Raw genomic sequence first — 14,792 nt, 5'->3', positions numbered from 1 at the left:
TCCAATCTCTGAACAGCATGTGGTGATGCTATTTGCTGGGGTTAAGTGACCTTTTGCTACCTTAGTTGGACAGGCAGTCTAGAGATTTATTTTTTAAATGCATTCTGTTTTACTACCTTCAACCTATGTCAGTGCTTTGCATTTATTGTTTTGTGAGATCCAGACTAAACCAAATTTGGCCCCCAAGGATAATTTTGCTGACAGCATGCAACCAGGAGCCAAGCTTTTTATAAAACTCAAGATCAGTAGAAATGGTACAATTAGCTAAACCCAAGTCCAGTGGAAAGAGTTGCTTTTAAACAAGTAAATGTTCCCTGCAGGACTGGCAGCCCCAGATACTGCAGCCTTGAGCGCCCGGAGCTGACCGACTGCAAACCAAAGGGAAACCGACTTAATTGGGTTTTGCAGCTCTGGCAAGTATAAAGAGCAAGAAATATTGAGAAGCAATTTGGATTTGATTTTCCTCCCTGCATTAATAGATCGAGGTGATGTTAGTAATAAAAATCTGGCCAGCTCTTTGACTGCCATAGTTTGGCAGAGGTCTGTTGCAGGTAATGAGGGTCATGCAGATTAACACCAGCTGCGTGCATCTGGCTTGATGTTTGAAGTTGACCTGTTAATCTTTCTCTTCCATTCCAGAACCTACACGGAACAACAAATGTTTCCCTACCTTCCTACTTACTTCTGTTAACGCCCTCATGTGAGTAACGACCAGAGTGGTTTTAGTAAAGACTTTTACTGTTGAATCTGTTTGCAGCTCCTGCCCACCCTCCCTCTGCTCTGCTTACTTGTCCCTTCCCTTCTCTGTCCCAGGGCAATGCTCCATAGCCTGCAGAGGAGAAGGAGTGGTCTCTTAGAAATAAATATGTTAAGGCTTCTCTGAAATACGCAGTGTAATACATAGTGAAATGTTTATATGAAAAATCATGTCAGCAGCTGCATGTTTTATCAAAGAAAGTATGTTCAGAAATGTTTATAGAAACATGACAGCACTAAATCTGGATAGTTGGTCACTAATCTTTGTAAAGATACAAAACTGATTAAATAAAAACATTCCCCTGAGGCACCCTGTAACTTGCAATATATGTATGACCCAGGCTTTTAAAGGCTTCTCTCCTGCCCTTATTCTTCTCCACACTTCCTCCATGTGGTCACTCCAAATTGCTGCCAGCTGGCCTATTTGTCATGTGTGTTTGTTTGTGCTGCTTCTAATTTTTGACCTTTCAAAGAGACAGACAAAATCTGTGGCTTATGCAAATCTTTGAATTTGCAGCCAGCCTCATAGTGGGAAGGAAAAATACAGGGAGTTTAAACCACAGAAGGGAACAGATTCTGTTCTTTAGTGCTTCACTATTGACCGTAGACCCTAGCGTGCCTATAAATGAGCTGAAGTCTGGCCTGTTGTATTTGAGGTTTTCTTACCTCCATGTTGCCTTCTACCCTTATTTCAGACATCAGGTTCCTTCTGGTGTGTTTTCAGCTTGACAAATATGATCTGTTTTGTTTGTTCCAGGGTAAGTTTTTTTTCAGCTGAGTGGTTTTATACTGTGGTACCTTCATAGAGACAAAAACAGAACAAAAAAATTGATTTAAAAAAAGTCAACATTGTAGAGAAAGAAGAATGAAACTAGAAGACTGATATGTCATCAAACTGAATGCTCCAGTATGTGAATATGTGGCAGAAGTCAGTTAACAGAAAATGATAGTGAAATTCGGTGATATTTCCAGTTTCCCTAGAGTGGAAGCAGATGCAGTTTACAATGGATAATGAAATGTTATGGTTTTATGTTTTATACGTTAATTCTGTCAGTGCAGTAATCCCAAGGTTCCAATCCTCTGCAAGACTGACATTTATGTTATAAAGAGATGCACAGACATTTGTTGAGGATATAGGCCGAGAGCGCATCTTAAAAAAAAAAAAAAAAAAAAAAGTGAAAGGTCTCCTCTTCATTCTCTCTTCCATTCTCTCCCATTCTATCATATCAAATATTGACTAATGTCAAAGGGGCTGCCACTCTGAAGACTGTTGTGTCTTTCACGACAAACCCACAAGTTAATTATTTCTTCTTTTTTGGGGGGCGGATGGGGACGGGACGGGACAGGAGGAGGAGGAGGATATTGTGTGTGATGTTTTCATGCTTATGTATGGCTTGGGTTTCATAATGGCAAGTCTTCAGCACTTCCAGCTTACAGCATCCTGCCCTGTCACAGATCTGCATCACCGGGGTGGTCATGAATCAGACCAAGGTACTGATCCAGTGTATAAACTGTGTATAGTTTGCCTGGTTAGCTGTAAGTTGGCCCTGTTTCCCTGCCGTGCCTCACTGCCGAGTGGAGTAGGCATGGCTCTGAGCTTGAGGTATCCTTTTAATCAGGGCCACGTGTTCCTGCTCCCCTCCTTACAGCGGCACAGGTGCTTTCCTCATTCAACAGTAAGCAAGTTCAGGGAGTCAAAATGGCCATAAAATAAAAATGTGGTGTTTTGCCCAGCTGTTTTGTGAGCTGGGGGGCTAGAAGAGGGCTGGTGGCTATCTGGAGGTGGGAATGCGGGGGCAGGATGTGGCAGCCCTTATGTGGAGTTAAGTGTGGCGAGGAGGGGCAGGGGCAGGGGGCAGGTGGTTGCCTGAGGGTGCTGTTGGCCAACAATGCACATCCCTTCCATCTTGGTAGGGAAGACATAGCTCAGATGACATGGGAAATTACAGCCAAAGCCACAGAAGCACCTGAATACATCGATTTTGACAGAAAGCCCAGCCTGAAGACAGTACATTTAATAAAGCTGCATCAGAGATCTTGTTGTCCTTTACTTACAGTTAGTTCTGCTCTAGTTGACTTAATCAGTGAAGGTGTGCTGTGGCTAGTGCACATCCTTGTTTTAAATTAATGATGTTTGGGTGTGATGATTTGAAAAGTGCTAGGGTGTATACAGCCACCTACATTTCCTCTGGCATGTTTCTTTATTATCTCGCAGGACTTCTGACTGCCCACCTGCACCAGAGTGCTAGTTAGCAGCAGTCTCCACAGCTTTTGGTGCCTGTTCAAGTAAAGATGTGTCACCATTCACTCCTAGGTAGCAAAACCTACAAGCATGATGATCAGCTTTAAGCAAGTACTAGAGCACTTGTTAAAACCAGGGGTATTTTTAATGCATCTGAAGTCAATCCTGTGGCTAAGTCTTTTGCTGAGGAGTGATGGGCAGTTTCCAAGGCTGCCTGAAGGGCTTTGCTGCACCTTGCTTAACAAGAGCAAACAGAAGTGGAAGTCATTGGTAGCCCATGGAGCACAACTTCAAGATTTCCTCTTCTGCAGAGCCACTTTTTCCTTAGTTCATCAGTGATACCTCTCAGAGGCTTTGACATAAAGGGGAGAACTTCTGCAACTTGGTGCTTCCTACCACTGTTTGCAGTCTCTCCTTGCCAGTGCATTGGGACAGTTTATCCCAGTGCTGGGATGCCAGCCACTTCCCAGCGCTTTTGGACTCTGCTGAAGGCTGACTGAAGAGAGGGAAGTGGTTTAATGAAACATTTTGCAAAGCTTGGACCTCTGTACAGTGTACTTTGGACCAGTCCTTCATGATTCTCCTGGTATTGCCTGGAGGTCTCAGACTGCCACAGAGAAGGCTTCTGCTTGTAAGGGACTGCTACTTGTTCTGCAGCACTTGTATCCTCTGCTCACAGCACCCTCCTTCTGACAAAGGTGTCTCTCTGAATGCTGCACTGCATCCTGCTTCTGAGCTGTACATCTGTATGCTGCCTGCAGTGAATAATTTCTCGTATTGATGTTACTGCATAAATATGCAGCCACTCGGAGGTCTGCCCCTCCTTTTCCCTGTTCTAGGACACGTACAGCTGGGGCTTCCTGCTCTTTGCTTTCTGCCCTTCTGCATCATTTGGCTGTGTCATTTTTGAGGAGATTTGAGGAGAAAGGAGATGTCTTGGAACCTGTTTAGTGCTCTCATGGCCTCAGCAATCCGTGTCATTAAGATCCTTCCATCCAAAACCCAGTGATAGATGGACATCCTTGATTAACCCTTCCTTGCCAACTATGGGGTTGTGCTTTTTGGCTGTGGATTTAGAGCTTCTTCACTTGTGTCCTGCAAGATGATATTGTCCCAGGAGATTCCTGCTTTAAGAACCAGCCAGAGATCCATGCTGAGAGTGGGGTGGAGAGTGAAGAAGAGGAGGCATCTCCCTGGAGAGGCTCTGGATCACTCGTGCTGCAGGATCACCTAATGGGAAGAGTGCAGGAGGCCTGGGGCCTTCTGTGCTTTTTATTCTGCTTTTGCAGGGGTCTCTCCAGGACTTTGATCCATGGCTGATGTAGGAGGCTCCCTTTTCCTGTGGCCGACTGTGTCACTGAAATGGGTGAGGAGTCCGATGCTCACACCCTCTGAACTGGCTTGACCTGAGCTGGCCTCTAGATAGCTCAGCTGGTTTTTGCAGAACCCCGAAATGTGGAATGTGGTCATTTAAGTTTGAAGAGTTCCCTTATCTGTTGGGTGCAGCTACAGTGGGGGGAAGTGGGCCAAGTTATAAAAGTAATTTCTTCAAGTTACTGAGTGCAGCATTTTTGACATACTTAAGCATACAATCTCTGATTACTGATTTTGTGCAATTAATGCAACTGATGAAACTGAACTATTTTATTGCGCTGCAATGTATTTCTGTGTTCTCCCTCCTGTTGCCCTGTCTATTGTCACTTTAATATATACCCACCACTATTCATACTGTGCAGCTGTGCCACTGTGTATTAATCACATTTTTCTGGGGTGGAGGGGACAAATAACTTTGGTCACACAGACTTATGCAGAGAAGGATCTGCCCTGGTACGCTGCGATCTCACAGATCTTCTTACAGTTGGAACAGTGACAGCAGGCAGCATTGGAGTCCGCCTCCCAAATATGTTTAATCACAAATCAGGCTTTAACTTTCGAGTAAAAGACAGATACTGAAAAGCCTTATAAGAAATAAAAGGAACAGGCAGGATTTTAAAAGGGGGAAAAGTACAAATGAGGAAAATTAATCAGAGGTTCTACAACAATTATGATTTTCAGAGTACGAGGCTTTTGCCAGTAAAAGAGACTGGGTCTCTGCCCTTGAGCTTGCTTAAGCAGTTAATCTGTATATGAACTCTTAGTCTTAAGGGATCACTCAGAGAAATTATGCATCTCTGAGCATTCAAAACCATATTTGTGCAAGTGTAAAGGCAGTGCTGTTAGAAGTTGAAGGCTCAGTTCTGACCTTAATGCAGGTTTTCCGAAGGTGAGCATGTAACACCGTGGATGTATACTGATGTATGTATTGTCTGTCAGTGTTGCCACCAGTTTGCAAATATGCAGGAGCAGGGCAGTTGTTTGAGTATCACGAACCATACATTATTTGCCTGCTTTGTCCATAACGAGCTATGGCCTTCTTCCAAATAGTAGCTTGGAACAAGATTTGGAGACTCTTTCTTTTTAAATTTACTAGTATCAAAAGAAAGCCAAAGACTTCAGACTGCTATTCAGAGAAGACACTTCCATGTGCTTCATGTGTTCTTCCTGCTCTTGTTTTGCACCTCCTTTCCTTGCCTGCTAACCATGGAAAAGAGCCAACTTTTAAACAGTGTTTCCTGGTCACGCTTTTCAGTTTCTTGTTTTCATCATAAAGGGAGTCTGAACAATTTCCTGTAATTCTGGTGCTTTTCAAAGCAAAATGCACCAGTGGGATTTCTCAATACTATCCTATCTAGGAGGCCTCTGCCACCCTTTACTCTTGGCCTCCAAGCTATGTACAGAAATCCCCCAAATTTTGTTCTGTTGTGGGTTGGGAATGAAGGTGTAGATAGAGGTGTGCTTTGCAGACTGCTCAGGACTCACAGGAGGTTGCCATCCTGCCGCCACTGGGTAGTACTATAAACATCTGTTGGAAGTCACTGGCTTTCAGTGACTGGTGAAACTGTTGCTGGTGAAACTGTTTTCATGAGTGCTCGCGCTGTTTCGACGCTAACTGTCATCCAGTTTAGCAGAGGCCTGTTTGCTTTAGTGTGTCCTCAGCTCCGTTGGACTGAAATGTGTTGGGAGTGCTGTGGCTGCCCCTAGAGATAGGTTGGTGAGCATGTTTGGCAGCTGGTATCGAAGGATGAGGATCCAGCTGTCACGGTCATAGACATGGTTTGGCTGGATCAAACACTTCCACAGCTGTGAGGAAGCTTCAAGGCAGTGTAGCTGGGCGGACCCCACACTGGTGAAAGGCTCATCTCCTCTTGGTGTGGAGTTTTGCCCTCTCTGCCAGGCATGGTCCTGGGCATTTGGTCAATGATTGTTTGGAAGGGTGCCCCTGAGCCTGGGGTCAATGAAGCTCTCAGGTGTGAAGAGACACGTGAGGGTCTTTGCTCCAACCCCCTGCCCAAAGCAGAGCTGCCTCTGGGACCAGACCTGGCCGCTCATGGCTTTTCTCCAGGCAGGTCTTGAAAACCTCCAAGGACAGAGCCTGCACAACCTCTCTGGCAAACATTTTCCCACTTCACTTTTCACCTTGAGCATCTTCATGGTGAAGATGTCTGTATATCTAGACAAAACTGCTAGTGATTCACCTCGTGACCACTGTAAGATGATGTACCCAGACTTGGCATGGGTGCCACCAATGTGGATGCCTGACAGAGAGTGTAGATGAACACTAACTATGCCTTGTTCGTTATGAGGAGGACAGCACTGGCAAACAAGTAGATAGTAGTGTAGTTATACGAGGTGATGTGTCCTGGCAGTGAACGGGGGGAGTATATATTGGAAAAGTAGAAAAATAGCATGTACTTTCTGATAAAACTGTTTGTCTTTCAGCGGAATAACTTGATGTGGGTTTTTAAAAGGGAAAAAGGCCTCTAAAGTAGCTAGAACAAGTTAATGGAAAAGGAGAAAAAAGGAGAGCTGTATCTCCTTAAATTTCTGAGACCTCTGGGTGCTGGCAAGTCCAGTTGTGCCAGCCCTGTCTGCCAGCGGTAGTGTTTATAACCTTGGGTCATCCTGTGAAAGTCAGTGGTGGTTACTCTCTGAGCAGAACCTGAAGTCAAGATCTCTGCTCCTGTCAGAGGGCTTTGGGTCAGGCTGTGAGTGAGGGGTGTTAGGTAGGGACCCCCTGGGAGAGGGGTATTAACTGAACGGTGTGATTCCTGTGTCGTGCTCTGGGCTGGGGAGGTTGAAACCAGGTCGGGCTTCCTTTCATTGAGGTGACATTAAGGGGAATTTGTTTACCATCTGGCTGAAAATATTTGGAAAAGAGAAGTAGTATATTGGAGCTTGTTTTCTAAAAAGGAGAACACACACAGTCAACCAGCATCTTTTATTTTTATGCAGCACGTCTAAAATAGATGCAGGTCTGCCTACTTTCTTAACATGCATCCGACAGAAAGTAATAGTAGCAGTTTATGTTTCTGTACTGTTTTTTTTCTGTGAGGGTCTTGGAGTATTTCATGGGGAGGATCAGCCGATGGGAAGCTGTGTATTTAGCCAGGATCTGCCCAGTGGTCTGGTCTGCGACATGGCTGGTGGTGGGAAGGCGGTGCAAGGGCTTGTGGCAGGAGCTTTCTGGCCAGTCTTATTCTCAAAGCTTGCTTTGGACCATGCAGGCAGCTGTGCAAGGGCATCCTCGGTCTCACTGCATGCTTTCATGGGGAGTTTGGAGAAGCAGAGTGCATGCATCCACCTCCATGACTCTTCATTCCCCTGCTGGCTGGATTGCTCCTTTCCTTGACTTGCCTGTTCCCACCGCTTGATGCTGAGCTTTTGAGAAAGTGACATGGCTTTGGATGTGTTAATCACCCCTGCACTGTGAGGGTAGAGGTGGCAGTGACATGAGGGGGTGTGTGTGAATGGCATTGATGCTGCTGTAGTCTTCTCCTTCAATATAAAGCTCAGTGTGAGAGGGAGGGAGCAAGGACACTTGTGGTACCCTGCTTACTCCAGTGAAAGATGAGAGTTGGATGCACAGGGAAGCATTGCTCAGACAGAAGAATTACTGGAAGGGTGCTTTCTGTTATGCTAGTGGAGTTAGCAGACATTAGTCCATGCTTGAAGCTGCATGCTCAGTTTGCTAAGTCTGGAAAGGGGCAGTTGCTCAGATTGTTTCCTTTGAAGCTGCTGGAGGTGGAGGGACTTTTCTCCCCCCGGTTCATGCCTCCAACACATGAGGAGTCCATGGGGATTCACCTGCACGTGCTTGCAGTCAGCCTTTCTCCACCCAACAGACAGGCAAGCACTGGAGGGAGCGGGCAGTGCTGTCCCTGCCGGCGGTGCCCCTCACGCTCTGGGGGAAGGATGGCAGAGCCATGGGCTGCAGTCTCTGTGGGCAGGGTAGGAGGGATGGATGGGGATGGTGGGGGTCTGTCTGTGGCTGGTGCAGCCTCTGCCGCCTGGCCTTCCCTAGCTCTGTGGCTTTGAAGAGGTTTCTTCATGAGCTGTGAGAAGATATCTCCTCTGGGAAAAGTGGGGGGAGACTGAGCTGTTGAACAAACTTTGGGCTTTGGCGTGTTGTCTGAGAGTGAGGGAAGAGGCTGAGTCTTGGTCATGCACTGGTGTAAACTGGAATTTATCCTTAGAGTAAAAAGAGTCGTGTCCGTGCCAAGTTATGTGGGTTCAGCTGCTCAGCCAGGGCTGAATTCAGTCCCTGAGTTCATGTCTATGAGTGAATTTCATCCTAGTGGCAAGGAGTTGGAAAATGCAGCCCAGGCCAGTTCATGGAGATACGCAGGGCTGGGATGATAACCGAGGAGCCCCTGCTTGGCGGCCCGAGAAGAGGTCTAGCAGTGTGGCTCACGGTCTGACGGTATGGGAGATGTAATGAGTGGGCTTCTAGTTCAGTCTTCCTCTTCGATGTCCCATCCCTGTGCTCAGGCAGTTGTGTGCTTGGCCAGGGCAGGGGACCCATCTGCCCAAACTCTGCCTCTTTTTTTTTTTTTTTTTTTTTTTTTTTTCCAGCAGGGCCAGTTTTCACTTGAAGCTGTCCACTGAACCAGCCAGCCACCAGGCTGTCATGAGCACCAGTACATGTGCCGGGGGGGAATTGCATGGCTGTAGGGTGAGGTCTCTCCTTAAGGCAGCAGCACAGACTTTGGTAGGTTTAAGCCAACTGTGCCACAGTGCTTTTTTTGGTACTCTTGGGCTTTATGAGGGGACAGGTATCTTCTGTCCTCTCACTGTTGGTATGAAAACATAGACAGCTGGTCAGGTGCTCTGGCTAACTTAACACGAGTGTGTTTTGAGTCAGGTTTTCACCATCAGTGATCAGACCATGCCCGGATCAGGTGTCAGTGACGGGGACCAGGGTATCAGCTGTAATCCTGTCTCTGCTCAAGGTCTGTGGCCATGAGTAAACCATTCGCTCTCTGCTTGGCCGTGCAGAAGATGGGGATAATGTTTGCCTCAGAGAGGTATTGTGAAAGTTAATTTGCTAATTATTTATAAAGCACATTGGAGTGCTGCTTCAGTTCTACACAGTGTTATGATAACATCTAATTAGTAATTCCTTATGATGCTTCATTTTCTTTCTGCTATAAATATTGGCCTAATATAGGGACAACTCTGCCTGTGCTAGTCATCTCAGTGATTCAGAAGGAATAAGTAAGCTGGATTTGGTTAGTAAATGGTCTCTCTTCACCTCCCCCCGCCCCCCATCCTCCTATGTCATCTTATCCATAAAAACAACGTCCCCTTTGGCGATCTGCTGCCTGACTGGTATCCATCGGCGAGTCGCCGCTTGGAGAGAAGTCATCCCTTGAATGGAAATGTCAGCCCTCCGGCAACCTACTTGCTTTTCTTGGGCTTTCCCATCTTTCCCCAGCCTCGCAGCTCCGGGCCCTTTCTTGCTGAGCTGGGGCAGGCAAGGGATGACAGGAGGGAAAGGAGGAGCTGCTGCAGGAGGATCTCTGCCCTCCCTTTCAGTGCGATTTGGACCAAGAGCTGGGATAACAGGATGCAGGATTTTATCTCTTCTCCTCTAAGTTTTTTTTCTTTCTTCCTTTGCATGTGTTTGCATCCCATATTGTGCTGTTGTATTTCGTGTTGTGTGCAACATCTTGTCTTCGTTTTGGCCAGCATTGTTACAAGATTTCACATGGCAGTGTGTTGTTTTTTCTTCTCAAAGTAAATAATGCTCAGAGACCTTTGTTGTACGTCAACATTGCTGGTTTTACCTGGCTTTGAGCTCTTCTGAAGGTGTGAATATCCTGTATGTTTAATATTTCAATGTGGCGAATCCAAAAGCTTGTGATACCTATTTTTAGTGGTGAAAGATTTTGACAACTAATGTAAACCTACGTTATCCGTCATTTGACAGCATCGTCACTAGCGTACAGCTTGTCACTCTCATTTTGAGCTGATTTTTCCAACGAAATTAAAACTATTGGCAGGGATGTGGTGGAAGTGTGTCAGAACGCAGCATGAAAATGACAGCAGCTACCGCCTAGTTTCTTTCAAAGAAGTGAGAGGAGGTGTTTGGATTAGAGGTCTTGAATAAAATGTTCCTCCTCAAGCCTTCTCGTCAAAAAAGGAAACAGTCCCTGTTTTGTTAAACTCTGGCTTATCATTGTGCCACGTGGTAGTTGCAGTAAGGACTGAACGGGCTCGTGGGCGCTGCTGCGAGGCTTGTGCAACGCGGGGTGTCGCAGCGGTACCCACTTCCCTGCTCAGGGGGAGCTGGGTTGGAGCCACGCCGTGCAGCCAGACGGTGTTGAGCGCCCTATAAAACCATCCCAGTGCTGGGGAGGTGCAGAAGCTTGTGGCGACTTTGGGTACATGTGTGTGCATGTGATTGTGTGCATATCCAGAAGACCTTCACCGTTGCGGGTATTTTCTTTCTAGTCATCTTAGAAGCAGGCCTCTTTGATAGATATTAATCCTGTATACACAGAGGTTTGTATTTTACCTGCAAGCACCTGGACTGTCCCAGTAAAGAGAGAAGGAGCCCTACCTTTGCCTGCGAAGTGACGTGTGTTGAGTGTCTGTGAGCAAAGTGCCCGCATATGCTCTGCAAAGTCTGCGAGAGAACTGCCAGTCACAAGCAGCACGATGAAATGCAAACCTTAAATTTTAACTTGTACTTGCTCCAGAGGTGGTTCATGCCTCTTGTCATTTGTCTTGGTTTCACAGGCAAGGGCTCTGGCTCATCGCCAGCATCCACTCCCTGCAGCTCATTAGAAATCTTTTTCAACTACTCTTGCAGTATAACAACAGGGATCAGTTTTCCCATGAGTTGACATATTTGCTGACCTCTCCAAAGGGAAAAAAACCCCTGTTGTTCATTACCTTACTTTCATAGAGGCTGAAAGGGAACTATTTGTGGCTGAACAATACTTGCCTTTCACAGCTCCGTTCTTAATCCCAAACAGAAACATGAGGCTGAGAAAAATCTTTCTGATAACAGGGAGTATGGATACATTCAATCTAGTATAATTTTTCATAGTGTTAATGTTCTTTAACTGTCAAGGGTTGGTGTGAAGGTTTTTATTGGACAAAGGCAGGCAGCGTTAAACATCAGTTTGAGGGGGTAGAAGTGATTCTGATGGGGGTGTGATGGTTTTCTACCAGTGCCTTCTTGTGAGCGTCTACATCACAGAGATCCAGTTTGAAAGCTGAGGCTTCAAAAAAAAAAAATAAATGCAGGCTGTCGACTTTCTTCCTCAATTTATCATTGAATATAAGATGGCTCGAACCAAACTGTGTCCCCACCTACACAGAAAGAACCCTTTGCTTCAGCAGTACTGTTGGTCACAGCCCCTCCTGCCAGATGTGGGAGGCTGCACAGACACAAGGTGGTTGTTGCTCGCAGGGGAGGGGGTTTACCAGGGTGAAAGCCAGTGCATGGCTTGGCCACATCATCCACAGTGATGTGTAAGAGCTGGCTTGAACTTTGAAGCCCAGGTCACATTTGTAGGGCCTCAGTTTATGGTGTTATGTGAAAAAAGGGTATAATGTCACAGTAATATGTGCCAGGGTGCCTGCCTCTGCTGCCAGATTTGTCTGTGGCTACAGGATGTTTGGAGTAGCACTGAAACTGGCATTGGGCATCAGAACCTTGGTGTTCCCCTGGGGTTGTTCCTGGCAGATAAGTTCCTGGTGGTTCCTGGGTCATGTCCTGAAACATGCTTGACCAAAGCAGGTGATAATCACGGTGTCTGGAATCATTAGAACCAGCACCATGGCTATAAGTGCTTGAAGAAAGGCCTGAGTGACTCCAGTTGTCTGGAGGATGGAGACAGGACGCTTCTCCGAGGCCATCTGTTTGCACAAGTGGAAAATAAGACTGATACAATCATGAATTTTTGAAGCACCTTGGCTTTGTAAAGTAAGCTGTAGTTAGAGATACAGTCTGCCTAGCCCTGTGCAAGCGCGGCCAATGCTCTTCATATCTTACCTTGCTGCTATGCTCAGGGTGAGTCACTCCACTGAAGTGACTCCCATTTTTCTGCCCAAAGTGATAATCCATTGTTAAAATTATATTAACTCGTGTGCTAATTAGCAGGTGTGCTAGGGTGTGAGAAGCCCGGGATGTTAATTAGGGTTGATAAATACAACTTTATACAGGATACAGACTTGGCTTGTGTCTGACGGGAGTCTCTCTCCCCTCCTTTCACCACTGAGAAGGTGCTGTCCTGTAGTGGACTGTGCTACGCTGGGAGGACCTTTCTCCTCTGGGCTCTGTGGTGGGGTCTCCAGATCTCAGCTGGAGATTTGGGAGAGCCTGTGGACTCCCTGAAGGGCTTCTGGTGTTCGTCTTGCTGATGCTGGAAGAAAAAGGGTCTTTTCCCAGTGGTATCATCTTTACTCAGCTGAGAAGAGGGTGGTAAACTCGCCCTCGTCCAGCTGCAGGGGTTAGCTGACAGCCACTTCCTCAAGCTCCCAGAGGCAATGGCCCCTCCAGTCATCCAGCTCAGTGACTGGCCTGGTTGTCTGTAGCCTGTTTTGGGCAGAATATGCTAGGATGTCTTAAAACAGGTTTCGGTAGGTCTTCGCTAATCACCTAGCGCGGGAGAGCATTAAGATTTATATAAGTTGGCTCGCGCGCCTTCAGAGGAAGCCCACATCAAACGGCATGTATCCAAATGCGTCAGCCAAACCAGGGTGACGGGGCCGGGGCCTGGAAATGCCTGTTCTCCCGCAGCAGGCAGGCGTGAGCTGACAAGTTGTGGTGCTGCCCGAGAGGGCCCTCGGCGAGACTATTGTCAGTCGGCCACTCCACACCTTCCCTGAGCAGCCGGGGCCACCTGCTCCTTGCAGCCCGGGCCATGGCGGATAGCTTGCCCCTGCCTGGCTCCCCTGAAGGCTCATCGTCTCTCAGCAAAGCTTTGGAGGAGGGCGGATTGGCTGGTACACGGCCTCTCCCTTGCGTCTCCCTCCAGCCCTTCCTGAGGATTGCAGCCACAACCAGATCAACCAAATCAAGTGCTGTATCTACAACAAACCCAGATCTTAGCTACTTGATGGCACCTGTAATTCTTCTGTGCATCCCTCTCCATACATCAGTCTTGATGTTTATTGCTTGATGTTTTTTATTCTGGTGCTATGGGTCATGACGGGAAGGGGTAATCACTGCTTTTCTTTTATCCATCTGCACTGACTTAAAATCCACTGGTGGTCAGACCAACTTGGGACTTGCTGACTTAGGACTCGGTTGTCTGAAACTTTCTGAAAGCAGGTCTTACGGGGGGGGCACACGTAGTTCATGCTTTCCTGGGAGTCCTGGCCATGCCAAGGATTTACTATAGGTAGCAACAAACCAGCAGGAAAAGATGGCCCAAACTGCTATGACAGAATGCAAATCGACCTGACACTGGCAGCAAAAGGGTGTGCCTCCTTTAGTCCTTTTAGGCTGAAAAATGCTTTAGACAATCACTTGTGATCTGTCGTAGTAAGCATATATGTTCCTCCTTTAGGACTGGAGCGTAATTGCTTTGTATCTATGGGAGCTTGTGTTCATGTACACTTGTGTATACGTACACATTGGTTTCCATGTAATGGCAAAGCCGTTTTGATGAGAGTGATTAAGGGTGGGTGGTGTTGGAGCTCTGAACACAGCTTTGCCTGTCAGGCTCTTTGAATGGGCTGAAGATGGTGAGTGCTGGCTGTGCCTGAGTGAACCTGAAGGCAGGGAGCAGCAGCCCCTGTCGCCTTCTGAGTCACTCGTGGCTCGCCAAACCTGCTTGCCTGCTCTGCTCAGGGTTTGCTAGTTACCTGTGCCGAAAACTTCTGGAGGAGGCGGTCCGCTTCCCTGGGCTTTCTCCCATTTGTTTCTTGTGCCTGGCCCACAAATAGGAGCTGTTGGCTTTGCTCATTCAGTGTTTAAATTAACCGTAAGGCTAAAGGTTGATCGTTTCAGTGCTTTCTAGTCCAAGTGGTACGTCTGATCCCATCCCTCCTTCAGCCCTTTTCTGCTGTCGAGTTGGAGGAGTGCCTCTGGTCACGGGGAGACCTGGTGCTTTCTAAGCTGGGCAGATACATCGGAAACATCTGATGCTGCAAGTACTCAGATGTAAAGTTAACCTGCTCTTTGAAGCGGGCTAAAACTAAGTGCTGTACCAGGAAGCTCAGCTTGCATGCCTGTTTCTGATAATGGGGTATGTAAGAATGATCAGGCTGCATCAAATTACTTCTCCAACTATCTCGTCTCTGGCTGGCCCAAAATAGAGTCATCTCCTCCATCCTCTCCTCTAGCATCCATGGCACCTGGGCATGTGGAGCCCCACAGCCTCACTACAGCTATTTAATCATTGCAGTCGCACAACAGTGTGTATAACCTTGTGGGAGAACTGGGCTGCTGCACATC

General features: G+C 47.0%; 1 protein-coding gene across 6 annotated transcripts in view; it reads left to right on the top strand.

Moving 5' to 3' along the window:
• Nucleotides 1-14,792, top strand: part of TIAM1 (TIAM Rac1 associated GEF 1) — a 189,141-nt gene that overhangs the window by 55,322 nt on the left and 119,027 nt on the right. For all 6 annotated transcript variants that reach the window (XM_074814195.1, XM_074814198.1, XM_074814193.1 and 3 more), the window contains one exon: nt 640-700. The gene's annotated coding sequence lies outside the window, so the exon portion shown is untranslated. The remainder of the gene's footprint in view (nt 1-639; nt 701-14,792) is intronic.

The sequence above is a fragment of the Strix aluco genome, chromosome 2 (genome assembly GCF_031877795.1).
Source record: "Strix aluco isolate bStrAlu1 chromosome 2, bStrAlu1.hap1, whole genome shotgun sequence".
Taxonomy (NCBI): domain Eukaryota; kingdom Metazoa; phylum Chordata; class Aves; order Strigiformes; family Strigidae; genus Strix; species Strix aluco.
This window is presented reverse-complemented; position numbering and strand designations above follow the sequence as displayed.